Here is a 6379-nt window from a genome sequence, read left to right as displayed (position 1 = left end):
TTTTCTTTCTGTTCTTCAATAATTTCAATTGTTCTCTCTTCAAGTTCACTGATTCTTTTTCTGTCTATTCAAATCTGCCTTTGAATCCCTCTAGTGAACTTTTCATTTCAGTTTCTGTACTTTTCAATCTCTTCCTTTTCTTTTTCCTCCTAGAACTTTTGTAATTTTAATAAAATTTTTTAGTCTAGAAAAAAATTTTTTTTCTCATGTATTCAATTACTGCTTATTTGCCTTAGTAAGTAAATATTGATTTCTTTTTTTTTTTTCTTTCTGGTTTCTTTTGAAGTTTTTTTCTCTTTTTCTTGATAGTTACATTTTGTCCATCCAACATTTTCTTGACTTTTCCTATGTCTTCCTTTAGTTCTTTGATTATGTTTAAGATGATTGTTTTAAAGCCTTTGTCTAGTAGGTTCTACATGTAGTCTTTCACTGGGAAGGTTTCTGTTGGTTCACGTTTTTCTTTTGAATGGGCCATACTTTCCTGTTTTGCAATATTAACTGTTAATCATTAATAATAATTCCCTGGTGGCTCAGATGGTAAAGAAGCTGCCTGTAATGCAGGAGACCTGGATTTGATCCCTGGGTCAAGAAGATCCCCTAGGAGAAGGGAATGGCAACCCACTCCAGTATTTTTGCCTGGAGAATTCCATGGACAGAGGAGCCTGGCAGGCTATAGTTCATGGGGTCGAAAAGAGTTGGATGTGACTAAGAGACTAAACACACACAATCATTAATAGCAGCAGTCCTAGAAGGATCTTGACTTAAATTTTTAAAATTTCTGTTTCCTGTATGCCAGATGGGAATTGTGACATATTATTAATTCAGTAAATACTTATTGAGCTCTTCCTAGGTGGCCCCCAATTTCTTTGATACTCTTCATTGAGACTTGAAGTCTCCACTTGAATCTAGGCTTTGTTCCTATTTGATGAACAGCATATATCAAAAATGACACTGTGGTAGTTTCCAGATCAGGCTTTAAGGAGCTATCATCTACTTTCTATCTCTCAGGACACTCACTCTTGGAATTCGAACACTGTGTTCTGAGGAAGCTGAAGCTGCCGATGAGAGGTTCACATAAAGAAAAAGCAAGTTCCCTGACTCAAAGCCCTGGGTGAGCTCTCAACTAAAATTCAGCACCAATTTATCAGCCATATGAGTGAGCATCTTGAAAGCAGATCCTTCAGCTTCTAGTGAAGGTATCACTACTGATGTCACATAGGATAGAGATGAGCTTTTATTTACATTTTCTACTTAAATTTTTAAATTTATTTAAAAAATCTATTCTTTAGATGGGACTTCCCTGGTGGTCCAGTGGTTAAGACTCTGCACTTCCAGTGCAGGGTGTGAGGGCTCAAATCCTGGTTGCGGAACTAACATCCCTTGTGCTGCACAGTGTGGCCAAAATTCTTTTTAAAAAATCCATTCTTTAGAATAGAGCTGTCCAAAAAATATAATGTGAGGCACACACATAATTTTATATATTTTTTGGAAGCCACATTAAACAAGTGAAAAGAAGTAGGTAAAATTAATTTTAGAGATACATTTTATTTAACCCAATATATTCAAAATATGTTTTCAATGTGCAATGAAGATAAAAATTATTTATAAGATATTTTACATTCTTGTTCACACTAAGTATGTAATATTTTGGGTGTATTTTACACTTGCAATTATATTTCAATTGAGACTAGCTACATTCCATATGTGGCAATTGACTACTGTACTATGAGAGTGTAGCCTTGTAATGAAAGAATTGGAAGGCAAACTATATCCCTGCCGCTATTTACAGTTGAGGAAAGTGAGACTCAGAGGGAGGAAGTGACTTGCCCAGGGGTGTGCACTGTTGTGGATTGAATGGTGCCCCCCTCAAAGGTATGTCCATGTCTTTTTTTGGTTATTCTGGGTCATAGTTATGGTATGAGGGATCTAGTTTCCTGACCAGGGATTGAACCCAGACTTCCTGCATTGGAAGCATGTAGTTGTAACTGCTAAACCACCAGGGGAGTCCCATATATGTCCATGCCTTAATTCCTTTGGTAAAACAGTCTTTGCAAATGGAATTAAGTTAATGATCTTGAGATGAAGACACTGGTGAGGTGGCGAAGTCGCTCAGTCGTGTCCGACTCTTTGCGACCCCGTGGACTGTAGCCTACCAGGCTCCTCCGTCCATGGGATTCTCCAGGCAAGAATACTGGAGTGGGTTGCCATTTCCTTCTCCAGGGGATCTTCCCAGCCCAGGGATCGAACCCAGGTCTCCTGCATTGGAGGCAGACGCTTTAACCTCTGAGCCACCAGGGAAGCCCCGATGAAGACGCTATTACAGATTATCTGGGCATGCCCTAAATCCGATGGCCAGTGTCCTTGTAAGAGATACACAGAGAAGATTAGACAGACAGAAGAGAAGACTGATACACAGAGAGGAATTGATGTGAAGACAGAGGCAGCCATGTGGGTAATGCGCCCATAAGCCAAGGAAAATAAGGAAAGCTGACAGCCACCAGAACTTGGAAGAGGCAAGGAAAGAGTCTTTTCTAAAACCTCCAGAGGGAGTAGGGCCTGCAGACATCTTGATTTCAGTCTTCTGGACTTCGGAATTGTAAAAGAATAAGTTTCTGTTTATTTAGGCACTGAGTTTTGCAATAATTTGTTATGGCAGCCACAGGAAACTAATACATACCGCAAGTTTGAGGTGTGGACTTGAAAGCTCCTGGATTTCATTCCCAGCCAGAGCAATCTGCTTTCTTATTGCCTCTGAAATCTTTCCAGTGGCCAGCATTCATTCTTTTACAAGCAGAGTGAACCACATGACCTAGAGGGCCCATGCTCACTATATAGAGAGCCGCTGTCTTTTTGCTCCAGGGAACACCATTTCATGTCATCATCCTTTGCCTCCTCTACTCGTGTGACCTCAACTGCCCTCCCTGTTTCTACTCTTTCCACCTCCAGTGTTTTTTATGCATAGTTTCCAGGGTAATCTTGAAAAACAAACAAACAACCCTTCAAATACATCAAGCCAATTTTCTGCTTTCAATCTTCAGTGACTTCCCATTCACTGGAGTGAAGTCCAAACTTCCTACCACACGTCTACAAGGCCCTGCTATTTTATGGACCCTGCTTGTATCTGTTCACTCTAGCCACAGAGAACTTGCTGCTGCTCCAACATGTTGAGCACACTCCTTCTCCAGGCGCATTACATTTGCTGTTTTCTCTGCCTGGAACATTCTCTACCCTCATGGCCCCATGGCTCATCCTCTCATTTTATTCAGGTCTTTACTCAGATGTTCTGTTTTCATAAAGGGTCTCCCTGGTTGCTGTCACTATTCATTCCTTTACCATGCTTTATTTCTCTTTATAGGATAAATCCCATGCCACTAGTTCCGTAGGTTTTTGTTCATCTTCACTTTTGGCTCTATGATGGCAGGAACTTCGGTCTTTTATTTAACAGTGTGCAGAACAACACATAACAGATATTCCATAAATTCAATCCTGACTGAGTGAATAAATGAATGAGGAAGTAGAAGCATGCATGCTCCATGTAATCATAACTATTTTCCTAGAGAAGTCAGAATCTGGACATATAGGTGAAGTTCTACCAACGTGAACCAAAAAGTATATGTTCACTGGAATGACTAAAAGAATGTATCCAAGGCCACCTGTCTGAGACCCCTGCCCTATAGGATCCAGGCCCACTGGGAACTGTGTTCCCCATCTTCAGAGAGTGCAGCTGCTCCAGGAATTGAGTGGTTCTTCAGGATCTACCAGCTTTTGCCTCTTTAGGCGCAGGCCCCATGAGGTCCTGTTTGTTGTTATAGACCAAAATCATCCAGAACTCTTCATTCAAAAGGCAGGATGTGGGCTGTAAGCTTCCAGCTCATCAGTTCAAAGAAAACCTACTTCAGCAGCAATGTCTCCTGGGATGTTTTTGCAAGCCTCCCTGGAAGATGCTGGGGCCTCTTAAAGGACTAATAATAGACAGGCACATCCAGTTTCCCAAACATGTCAAACTTAAAAGTGAAGGCTATTTTTTCCTTGTTACCTTTGAATTACTACATAGGAAAAGGACATCCCATTATGACAGTCATCGCTCTCCACATGCCACTTAATAACGATTTAGACTCAGCAGCCTCCAAGCAAAATCATCCGAGGAGGACCTGAGCTTCATTAGGCAGAAGTTCAGCGTAACTGGTTCAACTCCATCTGGCCCTCCTTCAGCCCTTTGTCACCAGAGTGCTTTGTGCTTCAGCAGGTTTAACCACCATTCAACAACAATGTGACTTTGGGTGTCTCTTTTAATCACTCTGAGCCTTGCTGACTTTATCCGTCATGAAAGTTCCTAAACTGACACAGGGTTACCTAGAGGACTGAATAAAACAGTGCAAGTGTCTGTAACACTCACCTAGCAGCTGATGTTTATTATTATTGAACACTTACTGGACATGGGTGGGATAAACAGGTAATGTCCTTTATGTTTTCACTCATTCACTTGTTCACACAATTACTCATTCAACCAATGTTTATTGAGCTCTGAGGAGGTGTCAGGCACAGAACTTGGTGCAAGGTGACATAATGGTGAGCAGAGCTTCCTCTCAGAGCCCAGGTCTAGTGCAGGAGTTCACAGTCTAATGCAGCACTGTGTTCCCAGAGTGTGGAGCATGGTGGGTAAATGTTCAAGTGCAGGGCATGGATGCTGTTGTTTAGTCACTAAGTTGTGTCAGACTCTGCGATCCTGTGACCTGTAGCCCACCAGTCTCCTCTGTCCATGGGACTTCCCAGGCCACTTGCTTCTTGGACGGGGCACTAACTCACACTGCATTACTCGTGTAGATAATTATTACTTTTCGGTTGGTTTCTATCTTTCAGATTCCATCCAGGGGAGAGTCCCAGTTGGATATTAGTGTGTCTTTAACATCTCTCTAACATTTGGTAATCTCCCATAAACAAAAGAAGGCCTCAGGCGCAGGTGTTTCGGGCAAGTGGCGGCATCTGGAGAGATTTTCATAGTATGTATACCTCTTGCTATTCAAACTCAGAAACTAGATAAATATTTTTCCCTAGATGGTGCACAAATGTGACCAGCATTTGTGAAGATGGGTCAGGAGTGAAAGTTGGGGAAACACTGGCCTCTTAAACTTCTCCCACCCCCCCTCCCCACCTATAAACATTTTTTATTGGTGTATAGTTGATTTACAATGTTGTATTAGTTTCAGGTGTACAGTAAAGTGAATCAGGTATGCATATATACATATATCCACTCTTTTTTTTTTTTCCTAAGATTCTTTTCCCCTATAGGACATTATAGGCTTCCTTGGTGGCTCAGTGGTAAAGAATCCACCTGCAATGCAGAAGGCGTGGGTTCCCTAGATTAAGAAGATCCCCTGGAGAAGGAAATGGCAACCCACTCCAGCATTCTTGTCTGGGAAATCCCATGGACAGAGGAGCCTCACTAGCTACAGTCCATGGGGTTGTAAAGAGTAGGACACAACTGAGCCACTAAACAACAACAATAGGCCATTATAGAGTTCTGAGTAGAGTTCCCTGTGCTACACTGTATGTCCTTACTAGTTATCTATTTTATATACAGTAGTGTATATACTCGGAGAAGGCAATGGCACCGCACTCCAGTACTCTTGCCTGGAAAATCCCATGCGCGGAGGAGCCTGGTGGGCTGCAGTCCGTGAGTCGCCAAGAGTCAGACACGACTGAGCGATGTCACTTTCACTTTTCACTTTCATGCATTGGAGAAGGAAATGGCATACCACTCCAGTATTCTTGTCTGGAGAATCCCAGGGACGGGGGAGCCTGGTGGGCTGCCGTCTACGGGGTCGCACAGAATCGGACACGACTGAAGCGACTTAGCAGCAGCAGCAGTGTATATATGTCAAGCCCAATCTCCCAATTTATTCCTCCCTCCAGCTCCCCACTCCCTTTAATGGCCCCATTTTACAGTTGACAGAAACTGAGTCTCTTTGTGGAGGGGATGGACAGAAAGTAGGGAGTTTTCTTCTAAACGATCAGGCGAGCAAAGCCAAGCACTGTCTTCGTGGTCGAGTTAGACGTGTATATATAAAATAATGATTGCTCCTCCCTTCCCTCTGCAGTACGTGTGTGCGTCTGTGTGTGTAAGTGTGTGGAGCCACAGGCCTTTCCGAGTGAGTGACAGCGGGAGCCCGTCCCTCCAGGAGCCGCGTGCAGAGTGACCAATGGCACAGACAGGCTGTGGATGGGTACCAGTCTCTGCAAAAGCCCGGTTAGAAACCGTCGCACCCACCCTTTCCACCCCCCACCGCTCCCCCGTTTCCTCCCCATCACCCCACCCCAGCTCCATCAGTCTTTTTCCGCTCTCGGTTCCCCCGGGCGCCCCCAAGGTGCTTATTGCCTT

General features: G+C 43.2%; 1 non-coding gene across 1 annotated transcript; it reads right to left on the bottom strand.

Annotated features, from left to right (window-relative positions):
• Nucleotides 1-2226: 2226 nt before the first annotated feature.
• TRNAW-CCA (transfer RNA tryptophan (anticodon CCA)) lies at nt 2227-2298 on the bottom strand. Its single transcript has one exon. It is a non-coding gene; the product is annotated as a tRNA-Trp (tRNA).
• Nucleotides 2299-6379: the final 4081 nt, after the last annotated feature.

Source organism: Capricornis sumatraensis, chromosome 3, assembly GCF_032405125.1.
Source record: "Capricornis sumatraensis isolate serow.1 chromosome 3, serow.2, whole genome shotgun sequence".
Classification (NCBI taxonomy): Eukaryota; Metazoa; Chordata; class Mammalia; order Artiodactyla; family Bovidae; genus Capricornis; species Capricornis sumatraensis.
Note: the sequence above shows the minus strand (reverse complement) of the source record. Positions and strands in the feature narration are given on the sequence as shown.